Here is a 27749-nt window from a genome sequence, read left to right as displayed (position 1 = left end):
CAGAGAGGCAGAGCTGAGAACAGCAACATAAAGGCTTCCAGATATGTTCCTAAATTAATCTGAGAGGCACAGAATGCATAAACACTTGTTCTTACATGGGAAAAGATCTCATTTTCTTAGTCAAACTCTCAACAAATACTCACTTAATACCACACGCTGGGCCTGTGAGAAATACAAAGCTCTGTCGATACAGTTGCTCTTGGCACCAGGCAGAGGTAACTTCGATTTTAGCATCACTATTACATGTCTTTCCCAGTGTGTTAATTTCACAGTTGTCTTTACATGTTCTTAAATTATTCTCCACAACTAGGGAGGGCTCATGGGAAGAGAAATCTACCTGTTTATGGGCAAGTTTCCAACATAGGCTGTACCATATATACAACTTATAAATGCGGGTAACAGAGATTGAATTATCATCAGTCATAACTAAGTATGTAGCTTCAAGGGTTGGGTCATCATTCCTCCTCTATAAACAACACATATCTATGCATCTCAGTTCTCAGAGCCAGTGGATGCTCTTAAAACTGAACACGAGAAATAGAAAGGGCCACATGTTTGATATTAGACTATAAGACTAAACAAAGAAAATGTATGTGGGATAGCATCCATTTATATTTAATTATAACACTATCGAAAATTTTATTTCCAATAAAATGTCTTTTTGATTCTGTTAAAGTAAACAATACACAGGATGCCTGGAATGCCCTTCCTGATCAATTTATTGTTTCCATTTCCATCACCATTTAGATCCCAGATGTGTAGAAGGTGACTAGGTGGGTGGATGGATGGATGGATGGATGGATGGAAAGATGGATGAAAGACTAGCTGTGATTAATTACATATTGTTCCCTTAACTTTCATTCTTCTAAAATACCCGGCTGTCCACTGTTGTCTGAAATATATTCTCTGATACCTTTTAAGAACATTGATTTCTTAATTTTCTTCTCTTTTATTAATTTTCAAATGCTACATTTCCTCCACTCTTCCCCAGCGTATCCAGTGCATTCAGTATTCCTCAGTTCCTAAACAATGGCACATGGAGCCCATATTGCACGACCCCCTGTCATAGAGGATCTGGATGTTAATACTTCCCATGCTACATAACATCTCCTTTCTATCAGTTCTTTTTATTTTATTTTATTTTATTGTGAGGAAGATTGTCCCTGAGCTAACATCTGTTGCCAATCTTCTTCTTTTTGGCCTGAGGAAGACTGTGCTGAGCTGACATCTGTGCCTCTGTTTTTTGTGGGATGCCGCCACAGCGTGGCTTCACGAGCAGTGCTAGGGCCAGGGCCAGGGTCTGAACCTGCAAACCCCAGGCCACTGAAGCAGAGCACGCAAACTTAACCACTACACCACTGAACCAGCCCCTCTATCAGCTCTTTTAAAATCTTATTAATAAGAATTAAAACTCCTCTCAGAAGCTGCCCCTGCCAAGGCCTCCGATTGATTTCCCACCGCCAAATGGTCAAGCAATAGTGATCACTTAATCATTCAAAGAATTCTTGATGACTCTCATGTCTAGAAAGCCAAGGCAGGAATGCCCCTTCATGCCACACATCACACAGGGGCTTACCAGGAGTAGGGCAATATCAGTGGCAAGGTACAGTGGGTAAGAAAACAGAAAATCTGTGCATGTAGGAGTATTTCAAAAACAGTGAAGGGCTCAATGTCAACAGAATGTTGTCAGAAAAGACTAGGCAGCCTAGTGGTTCAGAGTGTGGGTCCCTGACAACCATTGGCCAGGGTTCCTCACCTGGGTTCTGCCACTCACAAGCCATGTGACCTTCAGCAAGTTACCTACTGTCTCAGTACCTTAATTTCCTCTGAGTCTTTTCTTTTTTCAATTTTCATTTCTTTTGATTATGAAATATTACAGACATCTTCAACTCTTTAGTAGCTTACATATCTTCAGATTAATTCTACAATTAAAAACGTTTTCTTATCAGTATCCGAAAATAGTCTTTTTCTCTTTATTCTAGAGTCAAAGTTTTATCTCAGATTCTGAATACCCCTTTACTCTGAAACCCTACTCTTTTAAACAACAGACGCTGAGAATTTTAATAATCTCCTCTGACATAAAATACATATTACCTAAGAGCCCCATCATCTTATATAAAAGGGCAATCTTCCTTTCCATGTTCACAAGGTCTGTTTTCAGAAGAATTGAAATCTTCTCATCTCTTCAATGCTTCTCACCTGACGGTCTATTCTGATCTAGTCCTCTCTCTTCTGCCCTCTTTTATTCAGAGATTCCCTCATCCCCTTTATCCAATTCACCCAGATTCATCCAATTTCACCTGCACTTTCAGCTCCACACTTCTTCACATGAACTTGACTGATATTTATTGTGTATCTACCATGTTTCAGTTTTAAGCGCAGCAGATACAGCAGAAAGCAAACAGCGTTCCTAAGCTCACACAGCTTGTATTTTAGCTGGGAAAGAAAGGCAGACAACAGATAAGTAAATATATAATGTATAGGTGGTAATAGGTTTTAAAAAAAAATTAAGCAGACTAAGAGAACACTATCCAGAGGTAGAACTATCTAGATAACTTGATTAGAGAGGGGCTTTCTGACGAGGTGACATTTGAGTAGACACCTGAATAAAGTGAGGGAGTAAAAGACATAAAAATCGGATTTATTGTTCTAGGTAGCAGCCCAGGTATCAGCATCTTTAAAATCAGGAAGATTACTTCTATAAGCTCCAATTTCCTTCTCTGTAAAATGATGATGATGACAATACCATCACTTTAGGATTGTTGTAAAGATTAGAGAGAACATCTAACAAAAGATTAGAATAGGACCTGGTGCAATAAGTCACAACTATTATTATCTCACATAGCTATGTGACTTTGTTGACTGTCAACATCCAGTAGACACACATATTACTTTCTGAACACTATCTATAAAGCATTTCAGACGTTACAGCAAATTATGTCAAGCTGATAATACAGAAGGCAGCATAATGCATTGAAAGGAATACAAATTTGAGAAACAGGCAAATCTCTGAACCCAAGCACCCTAACTTACTGAATATGAGATCTTGGGAAAGTTATACAATCTCTCCAATGTCAGTTTCTTTGTCTATATAATGGGTTGTGTTAAGGATTACTAAGCTGATATATGAAACAGGCCTAGCACAATCCTTGACCCAAACAAATACTGGTTCCTTTCTCCATAGCATCTTCTGCACTTAGGTAAAGTAGCACCCTTCGGTCATATAATTTGATGCACAGAATTAAACATGTCACTCTCTTGTAGGTGAAAGATTTAAAAAGTGATCCCTGTGGTCACAATAACCTTGAGGGCATTGGGGTGTGAGGAGAAGGCAAGGAGAAGCAGGAAAGATAAGGGCCTATAACCAGCTACTTCTACCAAATCCTCAAAATTCTGTAGAAGGAGAAGCCTTTTACTGAATTTTTCTGCTCAAGAAAGTTTGTTCAACTCAGGAGTGATTTATCATTTTACCCAAAGTGGGGAAGTCCTTCCTCAAGGGATTTGATTTCCTGAGCCCCAATAACTCCATCCCCCTCAAAAAGATGCCCCCTCCAAGAAAAAAGGTCCTGACGTCTCTAACAAATTATTGCATCAGATATTTATTAAAGGTAAAAAGAGCAAGGTGTTCTAAGTCAACTAAAGAGAATAACCAAAGACACCAAGACAAGATAAAGTGGCGTCACTTTGAGGAACTCATCTAAAGCAAAAAGCAAGCTTTGAAACAGAAAAGACGAAACACAATTCCAATCCTGGCTGAGTCCCAAATTTGGACATAGGTCCTTTAGCAGATGATACACTAAAATGGGGTATTCATTTAGCAAATATTCCGGAGAGCCTACCCCACATCGGGTATCTTTAGCGAAGATGCCACGGCAGACGCAAAACTTTGAAAAACCCCGGCCCCTGGAACAATAACCGATGAACAAGTGAAATATCTGGTAGTCAGATGCTGATAAGTGCCATGGAAAAGAATAAAGACAGGAGATGGGAAACGAAATGCAGGCTCCAGCAGGCAAGGGTTGTTGTTTTAAATAGGGTGGTCAGGGAAGTTCTTCCCACTGTGGAGGTGACTTTGGGGAAAGATCTTTATGGACCTGAGGGAGTGAGTCAGGAAGGCCCCTGGGGGAGGAGCACCCCGGCTGAGAAAATTACAATTGAAGAGCCTCTGAGTTGGGCACTTACTTGGATTATTAAACCAGTGCAAGGAGAGGCATGTGGCTGGTGTGAAGGGAGCCAGAGGGAAGAGTAGGAGATGAGGCCAGAGGTCTCTCAGGGGTCAGATCCCGTACAGATGGTGGGCCCTTAACAGGACTGACTGTGAGATAGGGAACCACTGGCACGTTCTGAGAAAAGAGTTGACGCGAGCTGACATTGAACTGCTGCTGTATTGATGTTGGAAACATCAATGGACGTTAGAATGCAAGCAGAGAGAGGGAAAGTTTGCTGATGAGGGGAGAGAGCAGGCAACTGTGGAAGTAGCATCCGGCGTTAGGAAGAGTGAGGGAATCTGCGACCAAGTGGAGGGGCTGGTCTCAGATAGGAGTGAGGCGAGTGCAGTCACAGGGAGCGGCATTCCTCAGCAGGGTGACGGGCAGCTGGCCCAGAGGCAAGTCAGAAACTGAACGTGGAAAGAAAGTCAGTCCCCGGCATAGACTAGTTAATGCTGCTGGTCTCTCTGAGAGGTAAGTATGAAAGCTGTAAAAGGCCAAAGCAGCCGTATCAGAGGCTGACATGAACCCAGAAGGTGTAGACATGTGAGAGGCCAACGTCATTATGCATGGAAAGAGTTCGTAGGATTGCCACACAAGTAGAGTCTGTTTGGGATGGGCGGTGAAGGGAAGTGAAAGTGGAGGGAAGGGAGCGGAGAAAAGGCCACACACAATCTTAAATTCAATATTTCACTCCCATTAAAGATAAGCTGTTTATAAGCTTCAGTGTAGGGCACGCACAGTAATTCTATGTAAAAACTCTGTGGTTCCTCTTCCCAAACATAAATCATGATCATTCTACACTCTGCTCTCTGGGAGTCCTCAAGGCAAAGAGACAAGACCTGAGGTACAGTAATAAAAATCTGGGTATTATAAAATCCACCCTGAGCTCCAAGAAGAAAAGAATAACAAGAAGACAGCTCTGAAAAGTACTTACTTACCCAGGCATAATGCAGTATTATACATTTTTAACATTATTGACATCCTCAGGAATCCAAATGCCCACCTTGATACCTATGTGACATTTTTTTTTTTTTACTCAATTATGGCTATATGTGCTTTAAAGATGAACTACGAAGTCTTTTTAGACTCAACGCCTTGATAAAATAATGAATGTTAAATACGTCTCACAGCCACAAAAAGGACTGATCACAAGATTGTCTTTGTGGCAGCTGAGGAGTGCCCCCTACAGGCTGACGTGCGCAACGCAAGCGGATGACAAGGAAAGAACGGAGCGGCGTGTTTGAGGATTCCCAAAAAGGCGGCAGGGAAAGGAAGGTAAGAAACCTCGGCTGAGAAAATGTGACTTTAAAGCCTAAGAAATATGTGGACACTATGAATTCCTATTTTGACATATTTGTGACAGCAAAAGATGAAAAACTTTTGCATGGCTTTTTCTTCTGTTTGACTCTCACCACCTATTGCCTACAACTAAAGAAAATACAATGTATTAGTGAAGCCTGTTTTTGGTCTTCGCTTATTTTACATCAATATTTGAATAAACATGAAAATAATAGTGAAAAGGAACACATTGTATTCTGCTATGCAAAAGAAAACCGTATCTAGGATCAGAAATGATTTGCATCTCATGTTAGTAACATAAAAAGAAAATGCAACATATTTATTGAAATGTTCTAGTTGAGATTTTATTCCTTTTTGTAAAGACTGCACAGAAAAGTATTTACTTCTATGAACATTATTCCTTAAATTGTTAGTGACTTTCAATATAAAAATCACAAGAAGATATGAAAGACATATCCCATGGTTATCAATATATTTCAAAATACTATCTTAATGTACATACAAATATTATGTCAAATATGTTATGCTAATATTCAATATTATACACTGTATAAAATATATTGCAATATGTTTTTGAGAGGCATAATGTTTTAGGGTATATCAGCAAATCAAAGTTAATAAATTTCATATGTAATAATATATTCCAGTTTGATTTTCCATTTGTAAGAAAAAGGAGAGGCAAAATATATGCCAAAACCTCTAAAAATTTTTATTGGAAGTATTCTGAATACTAATATTGGTGAAATTTAAAAGCACCCATGTATCTGGTGTTTGTAACTATTAAATTAAAACCCAGAATTACATAAATGCTTAGCGATGGGCACTGCAGTATTTATTGAAGTTAACAGCCTTTCACATGATCATTGAATAAATGCAGATCTTTGGAAAACTGTGCTTAACATCATAAAATGTTCATTTAGACTCAATTTCACATACATTCATGGGATATACATAAATGTATGTGGTTAAATTGTTAAATTATACTTTAAGTATTTTTTCGTAAAGAATGGTTTTCGCATTCAAAAAGAGGCAATTAGAATCATACGGTTTAAACACTTGTGTTTTCTTATGGAATTTAATAAGGTATAAACTAATATTTTTATATCATTGCTTTCTCTGAAATTGTTACTAAAATTGTATAATGATGAAATTATAAAATATATTCTTTCCTGTAGGTAATAAAAGCTAGACTACTTAAGAAAAACTGTTTGCTATGGTAATCTTCCTAAGTATTCTGCTTGTGACCTAATAATCACAATTGTCTCTCCTTTGCATCTTCTAATAATGTATTTGGGATACATTCAGATGTTAAAACACAGCCCTTGTAGAAATGCCTGCTAAAAAAAATATTAGTGGGCAGACCCCACAAACGTACATTTAAATTAATGAATCTGGCTGTTTTCATATTTGGTTAACCTTTAGATTCATTCACCCACATTAAAGAAACCTTGCGAAAATGCAGTGTGAAATTAAAATTATACTTTTAGTAATATGAAGTAATTAAAATATTTTGACATGGTAATGATTCTTCAATTTTTAATTGAAAAAAAGGAAGGAAAGAAAGAAGGAAAGGAAGGAAGGAAGAAAGGAAAGAAGCCAGCCAGACCACTGATTTGATTAAATGAATTAACATTTACAAATTAACATTTGCAAAATTAACAATTTCCAAAATAAATTGGAATTAACAATTTCCAAAAATAGCATTGGTCCAGAAAGAAACTTTAGTATACCTAGATAACAATTTTAAACTAAAAACTAAAATGCACCCAAGCCTTAAATATTATATAATGTTGATTATACAGACTTGACTTGTGGAAATGTACCAAAGTGCAATTAACACAATTTTAAGTAAACTTTTATTCAAATTGAAAACACAATCATAGATTGTATATACTCCTTTGGTGTTTAGAAGATATCGTAAATTCAGCCCCTTCCTCATGCCCCAGAAAATTCGGACATTTTTTAGAAAGGCTATTGCTTTCATACGATTCCTACCATGAAAAATGCTACCTTTTTTGCCTAATACAAAGAAACCACAATTAACAGTGAAACCATAAATACTTTCTGTGTTAACCACAAATGGCCTTTCCCATAGAGAAATGGCTTACACGTGTTCTAAATGTGTTTGGTTTCATTTTGTATGGAAGGAGCTGTGGGTATGTTTTTATCTAAGAAAAGAACATGGCATGCACATGCACGGCTTTCTAAAATGAGAAACACTCATTGAATTTAATCGGAGTTTTGTCTGGGCCGGAAATTCAGAATTAAGCTCCATGGGTGATGGTTTTGGATTCTCTGGACAGAACTTTAGAATCTACTCGCTAAACTTTCTTGGACTCTCCCTGCAGGAGGGACTGTTCCTGTGTCCTATTACCTATCTTGAGTAACTATGGCCTGATCTTTGGAGCACCCAGGCTTCACACATTTCCACTCTTATCAGCTCAGTTTGAGTCAGTCCCAGGCACAATGTCGACTGCCCTGGGCCAGTCCTCTGTGTGTGCCTGTCTGTGTATAGTTGTACCTAATTCCTTGAGTATTCAGTCATTAAGTGAACATCAGAAAGTCTATGGAAATCTACATATGTTGATGTTAAAAATCATTTCTCCATTTGAATATAATATATGCTGGGTCATTTTTTAAAATGTTATCCTCAGTCTGAGAATAGATAGGAAAGAGAAGGCCCTCTCAAAATGTAACCTTTTGCTAACTTCCATCACTGAGTCTCCTCGGAAAGGGTCTAAGTGGAAATTCAATCAAATTTTGTTCTGTAAATTTTCAGTGGTCATATACAAAATAAAATAAGGAAATCTAACTGAAAATCAGGAATTATTCAGAATACTCACCAACCAATTGAATTTATACCCACAAAATAACACATCTGAGCAAAAGATTTCCCCCATGCAAATTATCTTTGGAAAGCTTTTTGTAAAAATGTGTCTCACTAAAGACACATCTAGTCCTTTATGTTAAGCTTATCTTAACAACTTAGAATAAAAAAGCAACCTTCATATCATTTACAAGCTTAAAGCAATAAACTGAATATTTTTTCAATCATCCTGCTTACTTTAAACGTGCAAAGAGAATTACTAGTTTTGAAAGAAAGAAGACTATAATCTTCAGGGCTCTATAAATTCTCTTATTGAGAAAAAAAAAGGCTGGGTATTAGAGGCACTAAAACCAGTTTAAAAAGAAAAAGAATCAGTGCAGAAAATTAATAAAACCAATTGTTTAGCATCATGCAGACAAAGCTATTGATTGCACTATCAGTTGATTGCTTTTTATAATTTGTGAATTTGTGATTAATTTGAATATGGTTATAAAAAAGGCAGATCATCTGTGATTCACAATTAGAGTTCTTTGGTTGGTTGCTTGATTCTCCTGAGGATGAGGTTCAGAGAGGGTGTGGCAGTGAGCGACCATCAGGGTGGGGGCCTCACCTGAAGGAAGAGGTAATGGAATTATCCACAACTGTGGGTCTTTATTTGCCCGAATAACTGTCTCCCCTTTATTTTGAGCTATGGGGTATGCTATAATAGAACCTGCAAAGTCTTTCATTCTGCTTCCACCCATTTATCTTTTTAAAAAGCAGATTCAAATATATAAAGTCAAAAAACCTTTGATATATTGAGAAGTGAGCTGCTCTGTTTGTAAACAGGGCAGTTAAATTATATTTAAATATTTTGTCAATAATTTTGTATATTATTAGAAGGGCATGTGTCATGAGAGACATTATGATTTTAATTACAGTTAAAAACTTCAGACAAGGCACATGAAAATAAAGTATTAACCTAATGAGAAAAACTGTAAACACTTTGGTTAACCCTAAAACATTTCTTAAAAAGCAATTGTAAGGCAATAAAAAAAATTCCTAGAAATAATTTTAGTATAAGATGGTGTTAATAAGACAACTTTTAAAGTTTCTAATGAAAGATATAACTAATTTGTTTTATTAAATTATGCCTCACATCACCATTTAAGTCAAAATGGCTTTTATAAAGATGGCAGGGAGCAGGAAACAAAGAAAAAACGAAACAGAACTTGATTTTAAATATTTAAAGATCCCACTCAAAAAAAATCATCTTACAAAGCAGAACTTTTTCCTCCTCAATATATTTCCATCCTCAATACATTTCTATTTGCAATACTAGCAAAAAAAAACAAATACAATTGTCCCACCTATAATCAAGACTATTTTTACTGTCACAAGAATGTTAAAACAATAGTGTTTTACAAACAGCATCAATCTTATAAATGAAGTCTTAAAAATACACACTCTTATCTTTTGCATTCACTTTATTTACGAAATGACTATAAGAAATTCTCTTTCAAGATGATTCTCAAAACTCGCCCAAGGGTTGCCATTCATGTTCCAAATACTGAAAATTCTCAGGAGGAACACATTGGGATCTTTGTCCACCGGATCTGTTGTTTCTTGTAGTGAGACCCAGGAGCTAGGCCAGAATTTGTCTCCAACACTTGCTTAAAATGCAGATCAGAAGATCTGAGGTTGGGCCTAGGAATATGCATTTAACCATTCCTCCAGGGCTTCTGACACACGCGGAGGCTGGCGACCCTCCGGGAGAACAGGGCCATACGAAGCTGCGTGTCCCCTGCGCCTGACCCAGCGCCCGGCACAGAGCCGCGCCTCGCAGAGTGCAGTTTGACTGCACAACCGCACCGCGGCACCCATGTCTGAGCCCCGCAGCAGCCTTCTCAGCTCGCGGCTGCGCGGGGCCAGGCCCCTGTGCAATTCCTCAGCGCACACCATGCACCCGAGGCTTGGAACGCGTGGGGAGCCAACGCCTTGCTTTGTGTGTTACTGAACTGCCATCCCAGCTAGATGATAAATTCCTGAAGGAGAAGGTTTGGATTTGGGTGGGTTTCTTTTCTTTTGCTCATTCAACAGTTACTGTATAAATATTTATTGAGCACTTATTCCGTGCCAAATACCATATATAGAACTGGATGTCTAGCAAAGAATAAAACAGGTATGTTCCCAGATCTCTGGGAACTCTGTGACTCCTGTAATGGTTCTCAAGAGGAATGACCCCACTACCTAGGGGCGTTTTAAACATTTTGATGGGTGTTTTTGTCTACTAGCATGGTGGTGTCAGAGCATTTACAGATTACATATATATGATCTTGTTATATATTTTTCTTTCATATTTACTATGTATTATAATTACGACATTACACATTTTTTTAAATGATGTCTGTAGGTAGGTATTATCTTTGAATTTGATTTGATTATTAAACTCAGCATCACAAAATATGTATTATCAAAAGGGGGCATTGGGTCTAATATGGTTGAAAATCCCTGACCTGGTGAATATTTTAACATGAACTTGAAGATTCCCTTAGCATAAGCACGGTGATATTTACAAAGTATTTGCTTAATAAAAAATGTATAACAATGGAGTAAGTAATTTCACCAACAATCTCCTGATTCTACTGTAAACTTCTCTTTAGTCAGTAAAAGTTTTCACATCGTTTTCAGACACGTGCATTGGTGGTCTGTAGTTAAATACTGTGTCTCCATGATAGCAGGTGACCGAGAGATTTAAAGGCACATCAACTATTAAGTCGGCTTTACTTAGCACCTACTCTGTCACCCTGAGGACATTCTGACCAACCAGGTGGCGATCATTCTCTAAATGACTTTAAAAAAAAAAATCAAACTGCCTATTTTAATGTAGCTATATTATCTAGACTCGGCCCCATTCAGCAGTAAGAGAAACTTAAAAAAAAAAAGTAGGCAAGATTTATCCTACAAGTAGGTACGTTCTTGATCTTTTTTTTTGAAGGACCAAGTAAAGAAATAAAAATTACTCAAATGCTATTAAAAAGCAATAACAATTCAAGACTTTGGGTGCGCTTTTCTTCATTGGAGTGCTAAATCACAAGAACGCTAACCAAGTTCTACCTTCTTTTGTGAATGATCGTGACTAGGCAAAATCTTTAAACAGTTATCCTATGCTGATTTACATTGGTGATGAAACGTTCCTGAGATAGCTCTTGTGTTTGCAAATTCGGGCACAGCAAGAGAAATCAATCTTTAGCATCCTGCAATACTCTATCAGCAAATGAAGAGGCAGAAATGATAATGAAGTGATGCCCAGCCCAGTTCCAACAAGCTCTTCATCACCCTGCTGTGTGAAGACTTCACTGTATCAGGAATGGCACGTCTCACCCAAGACACCCCTCTCTAATCAAATCTGTCCCCCCCTTTTGGTAAACAGGAACCACCAGGATGCCTATAATCTGGCTTGCCAGAATGACTACAAATTTATAGGAGAGAGGTTAAAACAAACACAAATAATTTAAAATGCATTAAGTAGGAAATGCCTCTTTGGACTAAACTACATTGTAAATTTTATAAACAATGTCAGAAAGTATTTGTAAATCTTATTTTTTCCTTTCTGCAAGCAAAGTGACATTCATATCGCTTACCTCAGCAGTATGAACAGTTGTATGAAAACTTTAAAAAAATAGTAAATAGCTTTTATTAAACTAAGAGGTTGAATCTAAAAGAAATGTATAAAATGTGTTTTTTTCTATAAACTTACTCTAACAGTTTCAATTTCCTGGGCTGCAACTAATTTAATATTTAGTGTCATTAATGCTTTAGTGTAAGCATCCCTTTCTATGTAACCAGTAAAAAGCTGAAACAATCAATGTAACATGTTAAGACACAGGCCTCTGGTCAGTGTGACATTTTAGGCCATAAACGTGTCCATCTGTGAAATAAAGAGTTATTCTCTTGTGGTGTGGGACACAAGAGAAACTCCTATAGTGTGGATAGTGGTGTCTAAGCCTGTAGCACATAAGTGCTCAGAATTCTGCAGTACTGAATTGATTTTCAATTATTCCAGTACCTCTTCCTGTGGCTGTTGTTTTTGGTCTGAGCCCCTATATGAAATAAAGTGCAAGTAAGGAGCAGCGAAGACTGTGGAACCCTTCAAAGCAATGCATTCCCTGTCAGAATGGTGCAGAGAACTGGAACATTTAGGAAGTCTATAAACCACAGTGAGTCCATTTCAGCTTAACCCACCATTCTGTCTGCTTCAGCCCAGGATGTCCAATCCCTTCCTTTCCTTCCTTTCCTTTCCTGGGAGGAAAATGGGAGAAAGAGGGTTTATGTATGTCCATGTGAGTTTCCCAAAAAAAGAAAAAATAAGAACAAAGGAGAAAATGAGAGGTAGTCATAATCATCAACCACATTCCACTCCCAGCTTAGGTGATGCTGACCGCGGAAGCAGGATCCCACTGCTTTAATTGGGATCCAAGGACAACAGATGACCCATCAAGAAAGAGCACACTCATGGGTCGCTGCGGCCATACCTACCACGGGACTGTGGACAAGCGTGGCCCTCGCACAGCAGTGGGCGTTGGGGCCCTCACCCAGGCTAACCCATGTGTGCTAGGATGAACTCCTGCACAAAGTCCTCGTGCTTCCAAACACATGTATTCCTGCAGGTTCAGAAGAAAAATGTAAGAAAGCAGCCACTTTGTCCAGGGTTGAGCAAAACCATAGTTTTCATGGTCAGCTGGAAATAGTCACTGAGGCTGCAAGCCCTGCATTCCCTCTGTCTTTCACTTCACCTCCTGCCACTCTCTTCCTTGCTATCTATGCTGGGCATCTTATGGTTCTCAGCTCTGGGTCTTCTTTATACATCGGCTTAAATCACATCCTCAGGGAAGCATCCCCAACTCACCCCACTGAAATGGCCTCCCGTCATAAACCTTGCACTTCTTTTTTTATAACACTTGGTACACTTGTATTTATCTAAAGTTTGTCTTTTCAGATACACTGCAAGTTTCATGGTAGCAGGGACCATGTCCGTGTGGATCACCATTATATTTCCAATACCTGTTCCTTGCATGGTAAGGTGTTTAATAAAATGTCAGTTGAAGGAGTGAATAATATTGTAGTGCCAGCTGATGGCAAATAATTTCTGCCATGGGACTCTGTAGTAAGTTCTCTGAACAAAGAGCCATGGACGGCATGGATTAACTATAACATTGCTTTAAAGACCAAAGTTCTTAACATCAAACCCTACCAACTTCTCCAGGTCCGTCTCTCACCAGATTTCTCTTACTAGGTACTATCTAATCACAGTATTCCTTCAATTCTTTGTATGCCCCATGGATTCCTTTACATGCGGGTGTTTTAAGGGGCTGTTTCCTTTGTCTGAAATGTTCTCCCCACCCCTATCTTAAGTCTGCCTTTCATAGCCTTCTCGCGGTTGAATTTTGCGTTTGTTTCTATAACCTTTCAATTCTCCACCAAATTGTGCGCTCTGTGAACCTGGGGCAATGTTTTCTTGCACTCACTGTTGTGTCCGAGCGCCTGGCACGGTGTGGGCACCCTATAAATATCGTGGCATGATTGCATGGATGAACAAATGAATATATTTTACTGTGGCTAAAATCGTCCAACTGAAACTACCATCTCCTTATTGGTATTTATTATAATATTTTCTTTGGAGCTCTAAATTCTTCCATTCCTTGTAAAGATGAAAGAAAGCCCCAAAAATGTGCCACCTATTTCATAATGGTGCCCATTTATCAAGTTGAGAATTTTTCACAGATAGACACTTGATTTCCCAGTTCTTGGATTTCTGCAGAGGATGCCTCGCCTATGGGGAGGGTTCGCCTTTGAATCCGTGGCTTTAGCTTTATAACCTTGAACTGTGGTCTGTCACGCTCAGTGGTCCTTGCTACTGGTTCTTAGCAGATATAAGCTAAATTACTACTCTTTTAAAAATAGGTCCTAAGGACTAGATCAAGGTGGATTTGTTTAAGGTCTGTGTCAGGCCAGTGCAATGAAAACTACCCAAATTTCTCGCGTTTGACAGGAGGCCCACCCTCCCTCTCTCTCGCGCACAGCCTGATTGTTGCCCATGGTACGCTGCATGATTGGAATTCGTATTTTGATTTCTTGCCTCAAAATGCTAAGGCCTGACATCACCTCTCATCAGAAATATCTAAAATTGATTTCTTAAAATGGAATGAAAGTGACTTTATGGATTACACAATGGGAGGCTAGACACTGAAGTAGACTCCCAAAGAAATAGATAAAAATTTACTCTGCTTAATCTCAGGAGCCCTCTGGGTGTGAGCCACTTGACAGAATGAGGCTTCTTTGCTCGCATTCCTCCATTTTTGCTGTTTTAAACCACAGGTCATCTTAAAGTAAATGTAATCAGTTAGTCAATCCAAGAGCCTTTTTGCTGATCCGGGCCCAACTGTGACAGAATATGTGGGAAGTTGACTTTGGTCACCAAACCCAAGCTTTCCAAAACTGCTGACGTGCCAGACGCAGGTTTACTTATAGACATATGTCAGGGGCACACTGCGTGCTCTGGCTCTCAAACAGAGGGGTTTCGGAGTTGTTGGCTCTGTAGCTTGCAATTTAAACACTGGAACAAAAGTATTCTTCTGGGTAGTGTGGGTGCAGTGTTTGCAAGCTGTGAGTTGTTTAAGCTGAGTTGCCCCACAAGGCAATTACTGGCACCATTTCACTATCTTTCTGCTCTTTTGATGTGGTACTCATTTTGTTTGAGGCATTGGCCTAATTTAGGAGGTACAGGGATTCTGTTAGGATTAGCCCCGAGCCCTCCTAGGTTTGGGGAATGGGTAGGCTCTGTGCAAACCACAGTGCCCACTGCATAAATTGAAACACTAAAAAAAATAAATAAATAAATTTGTACATCTAAAATAATGGAACCAGCATCTAGGAAACAAAGCTGATGTCTGCAGATTATAGGATCTTACCCCTTCTTGAGTTGTCACACTTTGGCCCCCTTCCCTGGTAAAACTTACAAATAAATGTTTTGAACAACAGCGAAACAAAACAAAAAACACTCTGCTTTTAGATTGACATTTGAAAGATCTATCAGAGCTCTGTGCCCTTACTGTTCAAACTTTGCAGGGATCTCAGGGACCAGGAAAGCGTCTTCAACGTGTGAACACACGAGTCTTCACCTAGAAGAGTCAGCCAGGTGGGTCTCCGAGATGCCCAAGTGGAGGAGAAGCAAGGCCTGCAGAATGAGCTGAGAGGGCCATAGCAACAGGTCAGTGCCTGCAATTTCCCTCGCTTTTAAATTACATCAGGTGTGGGCCTTGGTAAAAATCTGTAGTCTTGTGGGCCCTGGGAGATGGGGAGCTTTTAAGCTGCGTGACAAGGAGGCTTCAAGGTGGAAGGGGACCAGATTGATGCTCAAAAATAGAGTTGCATTCAAAGGTCAATGAAGGTCATTCCTTAGATGTGAATGAAAACCATTTTGTTTGGGGTTTTTCTTTTCTCTCTTTTCAGTGAACTTTAATTTTTGGAAAGCAAAGTGTGGACAGATAGACTTTTAAAAGAAGTTATAAGAAATGAACCCATTTTCTTGATCTATTTCAAAAAAAATCTACTTTGCTTCATTAGATTTGTACTAGCATAAAAATTCAGGTCATTAATCTGAATTTCTTTAATATAGTAGTTATGAGAGTCAATATGAATATGCTAAGTAATTGCGCACTTTATATTTGGGGCATATATATAATTATTAATATACATTGTTAATAATAATGATCTAAGACATGCTAACTTGGCTTTTCTTTGCAAAATGATTTAATCATTGTCAAATTCTCCATACTACTGATATCACTCAGAATAATTTCTTTTAAAAATTTGTGATTTGTTAAAAAAGGCTTTGCCTCAAAATATCTAGTTGTTACTGATATGAATTCAGGAAGCATGGAGTTAAAGAAATTGGCTTTTTTTTTCTTAAATCTGAACAATTGGAATCAGCAGTTTGCATTATTTTAAAAATGAATGCTTAGAATCAGCAATTTTCTTGGTTTTTTTTTTAAAGATCTTGAGGGTTTTTTTTATTTAAAGTGGAAAACTACATTAAGTGCAAGGCAGTCAACAAAGCAGCAGCCATAAAGCTTAAGTATTCCTAGAGTTATAAAATATGTCCATTGTGCCAATTCCACCGCCAACAATGAAGTTTTAAGCATTAATATGCCTTCATTGCAGTTTTAATGCCTTAATATTGACTCTATAGCTCTTTTGGGTAATTTTGCTTTCTCTGGTACTTGAAAGGTGATGATGTCAGCGTTCTTCGCACTGATTCATATGCAGGTTGATGAAGCTGAGTTATTTATTGAGTTCCATTATATTTTCTATAAACATTAGTTCTCAATAAACAGAGACATTTCGCCGAGGGTTTATTTATTAAATAGGTACTGTACAGATGGTTTTGCCACACATGATGTGCTGCGGAGGATATTACTCAGGAATAATCAGCTGTGTTATAGCTTGGCTAAATTAATAAGATGATAATGATGAAATTGATGCTTTTGAGCTAGGCTTGGTAAATGGTTTTTGCATAAACAAACTGATAAATTTGAGAAGCAATTACTTGCTTGTCAAAGATAAAAACACAACAGGGCCCATTTATAGTTAGGTCCTATTTATTTTTAAAGATTGTACCAGATTTTATGTTTAATACGCTGCAATTAAAAAATAATACTTAAATGAAGAAGAATAAAAAAAAACTAACTTTCTGAGTTCTCCTTCAAATCTGAAGAAGCAGCGTTCCTTGATTAGACATCAAGCAAACTTTTTCGCTGCATCTGAAGGGAAAATGTATCTGACAGACCACGGGGTAACATTCTCCATAAATTCTTTAATCATATGGCACATTGCAGAGACAGCTGATGGAGAACTCCCTCTACTCCAATTCATGCCCTTCCTCAGACACACAAACACACAGAAAAAGGGAGATACACAGACACACACTTAATAAGGGGCCCTGCCAAAACTTTTTTTATCTGGTTCCCAAATAGCAAGGGAGATGTTTAACCTCACTTCAAGTGTTCTATAAATGGCACAGAAGTCGTCCACGCTCTTGCACCGAAGGTTGTTCAATTTTTACTTGGAGCCAGAACATGAAAAATACATGCCTTTGCTAAAATTTACTGATACAATTTCATTACAAAATGCCAGCTTTTTGCAGTGGAAAAGTCAGAACTAACTTCCAAGGTCAGGGAAACATTAACTTCCCTTGCCAGCTTTAGCAGAATTTTTCAAAATTTTGATTAAATCCCACCTTGAGGGGCCACCGTCTAGACCTGAATGTGCCCATGTGCTCCCTTAGTATCAATGTGGGCTACACCTCAGCATATTGTTTACATCTGTGTGTATGTGTGTTTGTGTATTTTTAACTATACAAGAAGAATAATAACCTCCAGTCTCTGTGTATCCTGCAGTATCTTATCAAAAGCTATTTCACACTAAATGACTGTTTTCATTTTTCTTCTCCTTAAAGAGTTTATGATTACCAAAGATAAGTTGTAGCACATTATTTCTACTTGGGTATATTTGCTGGTATCTACAGTGAACTATTCGTCTTACAGAAAGAGAATCACGTGCAAAAAAATTTAAATATCCAAATGTTGGGATCCAAACTTTTGCAATTGTAATACATTTTTTTTTTGAAAAAAGAAAGTGAAGTAACGGGGGCAGAGACCACCACTATTCAAAAGTATAGCATGAAGTTATCGACTGTGAGATGAAATCAGGTACCTATTTCATTAAAACAATTACCTTCTTTGTCTTTTTAAAAGAGTACTTTGATGTCCTTCATTTAAAAATACGTTAACTTAAGATAAATTAATGCTGTGACCTTTAAGTGCAAGCCACAGCGTTAGAATGGATATTTTACATTTTATTGTTTGTGTGAAATAAATAAGTTACAGCAAAATGCTGTGTATGTGCATGGTAGAAATTCTGTCCCTCTGGCCAGCTTGAAAAACAAGATATTTGTCTTCTCCATAATTGCCAATAAGAAAAAATATATAATAATCACAAATAAATAAGAATAGGCAGAATTATTTTAAAAATATATAACATTTATATCACAGAAATTCATAATGCATTGGTCTGATATCAGAATGCCTAATGATTTGTTATAAAACTTCACTTGTGATTTTCTCCTTCTGGTTGATTGGGAACAACTGCTCCCCAGGACTAATTACAACTCCATCAAAAAGAAAGGCGAGCGCAAATATGTCTTAAGGGAACGTGAAAACTTTGAAGGTAAGGCGCCATAAACTGAATTAAGGGATGAAATTTAAAACCATTCCATGAGCTTTGCTTTCTAGAGACTGTTGCAATGAGCATCAAGGAAATAAATCCAATGAGTCTTTTAGTGATGATATCAAGAGGCATGAAAGCATAGCATATTGAGATGCCTTAGACAGTGAATCCTACATTGATCAGCTTACAAATTGATTATTGTTAATAGAAATGCTATGCTGGGTCTGCAATATCATATGTTTTACTGAAAATAATTTTTGGTAAGTGCTTAGCAGAAACTTCTGCTGCTTGAAACTGATCTGAATTATTTAACACAGCACTAATATGCGTGTGAACTCTACACAAAGCTATAATCTTGGGAGGAAGCTTGCCTGACATGTATCATTTAGTTCATAATTCAAAATATTTTAAATTACCTGTAAATTTAAAGAATGAACGAGGGCAACAGTGCATCTGCGTTTCTTGTTTTTTTACTAAAGATTTCAATATCTGAATTGATTTGCTTTGATTTCAAATGTATATCGTCCCATGTCACCAACCTGAGCATCTGGATGTCCCCATGCTTTGATAAATACCCTGCAATGGTGACTCTTAATAATACACAGCACACTCCTGACAACTAATGCATGAGTTATTTGGTTCCAATACTAAAAGGACTTGTAAAGGTTTGTTATTTATTTGCTTGGTAGTCTAATGTTCAAAACAAACGTGTAACGTTGAACTAAGGAAATATATCTCTGCGAATTACAACATGAAAGTTGTCATATTTGTGAAGTTGTTTCGAATCAATGTTCAGGTGACACTGACTTTTTTCTCATAAAAATCTCTAGGGAACTACCCTAGTCAAAATTTATATACAGAAAGAAAGAAAACATTTTTCTAGTCAAGAATCTTAACAAATAATTTTAGAATTTAAAAATTTTGTTCAGTTTATGTACTTTATCACATATCTTTTCAACTTATACTAATTTATATTCACCATTAGCTACATTTAATACTCCTATTCTGAACATTAGTAATTTATTCAAATAAATAATCAAAATAAGAAATTAAGCTCTTTTTTTAGACATTTTGACAGTTATTTTTAGGTTTATAATTTAAATAGTACTTTTTTGAATTTTCATAATTATATTTTGAAATAAAGCAAAATACTTGCAAACATTTACCCAGTTCTAATATATATGAATAAAACCATTCTAATATATTTATTTCTAGCACCAAAATATAGTCATGTTTTTTCATATTTATGAAATTCTCCCCTTTGTCTTAAATAAATTCATTGGTTATGACAACCAAAATCACATTGATTAAATTATTAATTCACATAAAATTAATTCACATAGATTTAGCAGTGGGGAGACTATGATCTCTAAGGGAGAACACAGAAATTCCCGTTATAAACACACATTGGAGCAAGCTCGTCGGTTAGAAAGCTAAATTATGCCGATTACAAAGCAATTGTGTAAGATGGCTTGCATGGATTGGAACACTAAGCAATCATTCAAAATGCGAGCAGAAGAATTTCAAAGGCACCAAGTAGAATGGAATTACAAATTCTTGCCACTTTGTCTCTTAAAATCTGTCTCTTTCATATTTACTCTTCACTTCACTCCTAAATGTAAATATATGTCTCCACCAGGCTAAGAATGCATTCATTCATTGTTTCTTTCTTTTATTTACTTACTGAGTATCTAATATGTGCCCTGCAGGGTACCAAGTGCTGGGGATGCTAAAATGAATCAAGCCAGGGCCAGTCCTCCAGGAGCTCAGAACAGTGGGGAAAGATGAACAGCAGAGTCTAAGAGACATGTATCCCAGTAGACGCAAGTTAAATATGCCATGGAAGAAAAATCCGTTAATGGGGAGCTGTTGAACCAATATGATCAGCTCTTTTATGTACATGAAATGGAGGTATCATAAATCCAGGGAGAAAACTGGGAGCATGAAGAAGTCTGAGGTTGAACTGAAAAAAGAATGTAGTGGATACCCAAGGAGATGTTCTTTCTTCTCACAACATATTCCCTGGGATAAGGGAGGCGAAAGCGGGACCGAAAGTTCTGTTCTAAAATGCAAAGGGATGTAGGAGTGGAAAGGGAAATAAGAGCATGATGGACAAATATCTAAAATTCCTTTCCCTATTAGAAATGTCTAGATCTTCTGAACATATTCTTCTTCTAGCAATAGGTATTACTTTCTGCTTATATTCCCAAAAATCTCTTTATTTTAGGCAGGGGGATTTTCCATCATCTGTTGTTGGAAAGGAAACTCTTGAAGGGCAGGACAACAATCATGTCTCCCCTCCCCCAACTGATTCCTCTGCTTCTGTACTGAGACTCCCGACAAGGGCGCCAATTAGTGTCAATTGTCATGATGTTTTGAGATGTAGACACCTGTCTTCTAATAACTGGATTGAGACCACCAACTCATTTCACACAGACCATCAAACAGACATCAGCTAGTAATGGCCTATGTTTACTACCAACCTGGGCTCAAGCCAAGGCCTTCTCCCACGCAATTGCTTTAGCATTCTTGACGACAAACAGCAAATCCAATGTGTGTTCACTCCCCTCCAATAAATGGACCAGTGGCTGCAGCAATAAGTGCCACTCAACAATCGCAGCCACCTCTCATCCTTTGTGTTACCTTCACGTTTGAACTTTGTAGAGTCAGCCTTTCTTAAGCAAGTATTTTTAATACCTCTTGAAGTGGAATGCAGATTAAGATTCATGTATAATTTTTTTTAAAATATGGAAACTAAATTTGCATATTCATGTCCCACCATAAGATGAGGAGGTAAAGAAGGCCTGCTGTATGTTAAATTCCAAGAAGCAAAATAAACAGTATCAACATCAGGGATGCATGAATTCCGTGTAAAGTATTTTATAACCATCTGCGTATTGTAGTTCTCTCAAATACTTTTTAAAGTAACTTTAGAGTACTTAAGTTGAAGTAAATTTTCTGATTCCCATGCATATTTCAGACTTTAAAGGGAGTTTGTGTTTCTTTCTCAAATTTAATCCAAATTATCAAAAACACAAAAGGAAAAATGGTGTAGAGTAAATGACGCTATGCAAAGAAATTAGAGAGAAAGTCCTAAAGAAGTCCAGGTTAAGGAGAAGTTATTTCCAGCTCCAATGATAAGCAATAGGGTTGAAGAAGTAGGGTAGAGTCAGTCCGTAGAGGGCTAAGGGATTTGTTGGGGTGAGGGTGTTTCAGGGATATCAGTGTAACCGTATAAGACATACATGATGGACAAAGACTGGAGGCAGGAAGGATAGTTGGACCAGAGCGATGGTTGTCCAAGTAAAAGCTAGGGGGTCTTAGAGAGATTGTTGGTAGTAAAGGAGAGTTAGGAGAGAGATTGCAGATTTAGAAATAATACAACTTGTTAACTGAGTAGCTGAGGAGGGAAGGAAGATAAAATTGACCCTATGATGTGCCTGAATGCCTAGAAGATGATGAGCTACGAAGAAAAATAATTTTTTTAAAGACACAGGAGGTGCAGGTGCAAGTGGAAGATGAGCTTAATGGAATAGTAGTCATTTCAAAGTGCTGAAGGGACAGGCAGGCACAGCTGTATTTCTGTCTACTTTGAGTCATCTGAGAAGGTGTAATAAAGAAACATACGAGGTAGATGAAAATGTAGGAGACTGCAGAGCTAGAAGAGGACAGAGATTCTTACAAATACAACCCAGTCCCTGCCTTCAGAAGCACATTGTCTAACCATGAAGAGAAGTGTGTATCTTCATAACAACACCAAAAAAAAGAGAAAGTAAGAGTTAACCTGAGAGATGTGTTAATAACACAAAATTTAAATATATGCACATTTGTTCTCTATAATATAATATCTCTAACTAATTTTACTATCCCAGAATTTTTGGAATTCTAAGTCTTGAAAGCTGAAGCCTCTCAGATATCACTGTAGAGCAGTGGCTCTCAAATGGGGATAATTTTGTTCCCCAGGGGACATTTGACAATATCTAGGAACATTTTTGGTTGTCGTAACTGAAAGGCGCTACTGGCATCTACTGAATAGAGGCAGAGACACCTAATGAAACATCCTACAAGGCACAGTACAGCACCACACAACAAAGACTTATGTGGTCCAAAATGCTGATAGTGGCGAGGTTGAGAAACCCTACTACAAAGTTATTTCAGCACTTTGCTTAATATCATCTAAGGTAGCTGACCAGTAAGGTTCACTAGTGAGGTGAGCTATATATTTACCTGACTGTTATTTGAGTGTTTCAGAGAGTCATTCAGGATACAAAGAAGACACTAGAATTTTCTAGGGTAATTTTTACCATAAAGTAATATCCATAGCAATTTGGATAAGTACATAGTTTTAAGCATGCACTTAAAATTTCACGTTTTTAAAATGTCCCAATATTGTGTCATAATTCTTTTTCCTAAATTTCTGTTTTCCAAAATTCCATTAACCAGTTCATTCTTCACAGTTCCAGACTATTAAAATGTGAAGATAATGTAGTAGATATAAAAATTTACCTTGACTGACTTCATTGCTAACTTTCCTCTTTGATACCACACACCTTCTCCAGCATTTAAATTCTTGTACACTCTGACCACTTGTTTTGTTATGTATGCTCAGGGATCTCTGCAAACACTTATCTTGCTTTTATGCAGATTTTATTTTGGTGATGCTGCTATCATTGTGTAAGAGTACCTTCAACTAAGCTGTCTACAATGAAGCCAGTCACAGAACTACTTCACATCTGTGATTATAGCTCACAAAGCACTTTCACGACATCATCTCACTCTTCAGGACAGCCCTCTGGTACCACGTGGTACCTCCCAGCACATGTCAGGGATTATCACCATGTTAGGGAAAGGAAACTGCAGCTTAGCAGTGCTATTGAGAGCTGAGACTAGACGTAGGACCTCAGTTGTCTGATTCTTGGTCCACTCAACCACATTACCTACCTGTCAGAATGAGTCTCTCAACATACCTAGTGCCTCTTGCTCCTACCTCCAAGCTCCACGTTCACACTGTTCACCTCTGTATCTCCATCTCATATTGCACCACTGGTGCAGGCAAAATAAAATGCCTCTTTTTCAGAGAATGCTGTTAAGCCTGAAATAACAGACTTCTTGACAGAGACTCAAACTTTAACCATTCAGCTGAGGCTAAAAGACCCTGTTTAGCCCATCCTTCATTTCTCAGTAGCACAAAACCCAAAATCTTAAGGAAAAAAGCTAGGTTGCTAGCTTAAAATATTAAATGTGACCAGATTCAGTTTAAGTGGATTTCTTTGTTGGATATTCACAGAAGAGTTTGTATGCGAAGGAATCCCACCAACACTATGTTGATATTGCTTCCATGACTAATAAGGGATCCCTTTGGTCACCATGCTTCCCAGCCTCTTTCCCGCTGTACCACCACCAAACCGCTCTTGACATCTTGGCAAACTGATAGTCAGGTAGTGGAGTCAGTTACTTGTCAACTTATAGCTCTGACGTATAAGAAGAGGTGACCAAATGTTAGTTGGGATCCTCTCTGAGTGATACACGGAGAAGTGGGAAGTCTGATTTGTAGCCGAGTAGTAATCATGAAGAAAATGTAGGTTAGAACCAGAGAAAGAACCTTAGAGCTCATTTGGTCCAACAGCTCATTTTCAACTGAGAAGACTGAGCCCCAAAGAAGAAAAACTAACAAATTTAGACTTAGCAAATCTAAATCATGGCCATTGCACATGACTATCTCTTCACCTTCTGAAGATGATCTTTCATTCTAAGGCACCAAGTACCATTCTCTTTGGTTGTTTTTCTGTTGTTGGTTCTTCTTTCTCAGTGCTCTAGCCTTCTTATGATTCATCCTTGAAATGAATTACTTGTGTTCATTTATCACTCAGTCTGGAGTTTTCTTCCTAGTGTTAAATATTTGGGCTCTGGGACTACCTGAATTTGACTCCCACTGTCATCATGTAATAATGGAGAGATGTCAGAAGAGAGATTTAAGCTCCCTGGCCTCCATTTCATAGGTTTTTGGAGAGAATAAAATGAATTGTGTGTGTGTGTGTGTGCATACCACATGCATCAAGGCATGCATGCTCAGCACTATGCCAGGCATATAGTAAATGATCAATAAGTGCCACCTATTATTTCCAAGAATAGTATATTTAATTATCAAAATCCTGGCTATTTAATTAAATTCAGTAAATAAACATATGGCACAAATCAAGCCATCAAGTGGGTCACTGTCTCTTTGTTGGGAGTAGGAGTGACATAAGCATGATGTGTAGAATGGCAACAATTCATCAACCAGCACTGGGTGCCAAGCATTGTGGTAACAGCTTTTGCTGCTTTGAGTCATTTGCACCTTAACTCCAACCCTGTTTTCCTGTCTTCAGATGAGAAAACCTAACCAAGTCAGAAAGAGACGAGGTGACTTGCCCAAGATCACTTTGAGACAAGACAGGAAACTATAGGGGTCTGACGCCAAAGCCTTTTGTCTCTAAACCGCTTTGTTTTTTCCTTCTCTAGAATGTGCTCAGCTCTGGAGGGTGGACAATCAGCCCACGCACACAGAGAACAAGGAACGTGATACATGACAGCGAAACTTGAAGCCTCCCCATGACCCTTCTGATTCTTCTCCTCACCCAACTGCCTGAGAACTGGACCTTTGACATATGCCACTTATTTGTTGTAGCATGTGTATTCCTTCCACAGAGTGTAGATTGTAATTTCAGACTTTCATTACATGTCTTCTCTTGCCATTATTATATCTTAATTTCTGTGCCATTTTACTAAAAATGATTCAAAACAAAAGCGGTTAAAGCTCATTCTAGGTAAACTCAAGAAATGGATTTTTTTTAAGTTCATCAACTTTATGCCATCCACAGACAGAAAAATTAAGCATTTTATTGGTGGCTCACTGCCTCCAAAAAACTCTTTCCCTCACAGGTACTGCTTTTGAGTATCTACAATGACGCACAAGCACGTACTGCAGGCATCCCGTTCTATGGGAAATGTCAGTTCAAAGGAACGAGGTTGGGTTTTTTCACAGCACGGGAAGTTTAGTAGATGCTGAATAATAACATTGATACCGATGGCAGTGCTCTAATCAATCATTTTTATTACTTTTGGTTAGGAATATTACGTACAAGCATATTCACACGTGTGTGTTTGTATCATATGTGTTCGCTTTTTACAAAGCTTCTAAATAAAATTGGAGAATATCCAATCCAGGAAGCTCTAATGTATACCACAAGAAGTTGTCATTCATCATGACACTTCACATGTACTGCACTGTTTTAATAGAAAAATCTAAAGTTTCATTATGTTAATGTTGAGCAATGAAAATAAAACATCATAAAAAAATAAGCACTTTTTGGTGATTGGCTATAGCAATTTTCTGTCAGCTTCAAGCACAATAAAAGCGCACTGAATGGGAAGAGAACAAATGCTGGGAATCCAGCAGCGCCCAGGAGGTTTGACTGGATCCCTGGAAATCTAGTGTTGATATGCAACAGCCCAAATAAAACACAACTTACCCGGTAAATTAGGTAATAATTTAATTGTTCCGGAGAAGAATTCACAGAGCGAGTCTTCTATACGCCATGCTGAAAGCAATCTATCCAGTTCTCATTCAAAGTGATAATGATTTGTTTAAAATTTAATAACTGATTTAGGTCCAATTCAAAATAGAGAAATATTACAGGGCAAATGCAACACAGAAGCTCATTAATAACTTTGTTGGTTTTTTTCTTTTGTAGGCAACACAACTATGGAATTGATATGCTAACAAGAAAACCGTGTAGCACATGATCATTGTGCAGACAAAGAGAAAAAAGAGCCACATATACAATACTGTTGTGAATGAGCTTACATATTTTCTGTATTCAGACATATATTCATTGGGCAATTAACTAAAAATGTAGATTGGTATAAGAGGGAAGTGTAAATTTAGCTTAATATAAAATACCTTAATCTTAGGAAGTAAACTATTTCTTTTTAGGTGTCTAAACTTCCACATTTAGAAGACTTTATTTGTATTTTTTCTCCCCACTTTTTGCTTAAAACTCCTTTATTACAGCAATTCTCTTTGGAATGAAACAAATATTTGTCATGTGTGGTGTGCTAAGCAAGATGTAATATTTATCATATGACAAACCTATAGTAAGTGATCAACAAATATGTATTGAACTGAGTTAAATTTAATACTTTTATACAAACACCCTCCAGAGTAGACCACTCTTTGAAGACGGATAAACAGCAGCCCCCTCTGATGTGCTAAAGTCCAAAATATCCATCCATTCTTTTATAAACCACTCGAAACAGAGAAAGGACATGCACATTAGATGCTGAATCGACAATTTTCTTCATTTTCTCAACAGATCATTCAGGTAATAAAATTTTTAGAACATTTTCTAGGAGATGATAAAGATGTTTTTATCTGCCTTTCCTGAGGCAAGTGAGTATACAGTTCTTGAATATATCCCACCCTTTAATGAAAAATGTCTTGAAATACTAGTCAATTTTATTAAATTTTGTCTATTTTGTGTCAAACAGTTTAGAAACAACTTTGGGAAACTGTAATGTTCCTCTACTATTCCAATTCCTTTAGATCCCAGAACAGTAATTGCCCAAGAAAGGCAAACCAGGAAATGATTGCCCAGGTTGGCGTTTTGTGTACCTCTTTTTGTATATCTGGTTTTGGTTTTGCCTTCTGTTAATAGCTGATGAGCATTTTGCTGAAGTCTTGATTGAATAAACCTCCACTTCTAGTTAGGATTTATAGGCAATAGGGGTCTATATTGTGTTCTGTATATTTTACAATCCCCTGAATTGCAAGATATCTGTATTTTCCCAATCGTCCCAGAGTACCCATGTTGTTACAAACTTCGGTGCCTGACAGTTCCTCATTGGTTCTCTTAAATTCGCCTTACAAGAATGGGTCCTTTCCACTCTCCAAGAGGGCAAGCATTATCTAACATATGATATGTGACCTCTTTTCAAGAGTTCAAATGATGTGTAGAAAAAAATAAATGCATGTCCATTTTGTAGGAGTCGTAGAATTTCTTTTGGTTTGAGGCACTCCTGGATCTTTTTAGTCCCAATGTCCCTGCTTCTCTGATGGCAGAGGCAGTTCTGTGGCCACTCCACTGACGCTGCCCACACAAGGGTCA

At 37.7% G+C, this 27749-nt stretch overlaps 1 long non-coding RNA gene across 1 annotated transcript; it reads left to right on the top strand.

Annotated features, from left to right (window-relative positions):
- The first annotated feature begins 5017 nt into the window (after positions 1 to 5017).
- Positions 5018 to 25241, top strand: LOC106834409 (uncharacterized). The gene is made up of 6 exons (XR_006526377.2): positions 5018 to 5486; positions 12383 to 12536; positions 13316 to 13394; positions 15445 to 15586; positions 18533 to 18603; positions 25105 to 25241. It is a non-coding gene; the product is annotated as an uncharacterized lncRNA (long non-coding RNA).
- The last annotated feature ends 2508 nt before the right edge of the window (positions 25242 to 27749 follow it).

The sequence above is a fragment of the Equus asinus genome, chromosome 4, assembly GCF_041296235.1.
Source record: "Equus asinus isolate D_3611 breed Donkey chromosome 4, EquAss-T2T_v2, whole genome shotgun sequence".
NCBI lineage: Eukaryota > Metazoa > Chordata > Mammalia > Perissodactyla > Equidae > Equus > Equus asinus.
This window is presented reverse-complemented; position numbering and strand designations above follow the sequence as displayed.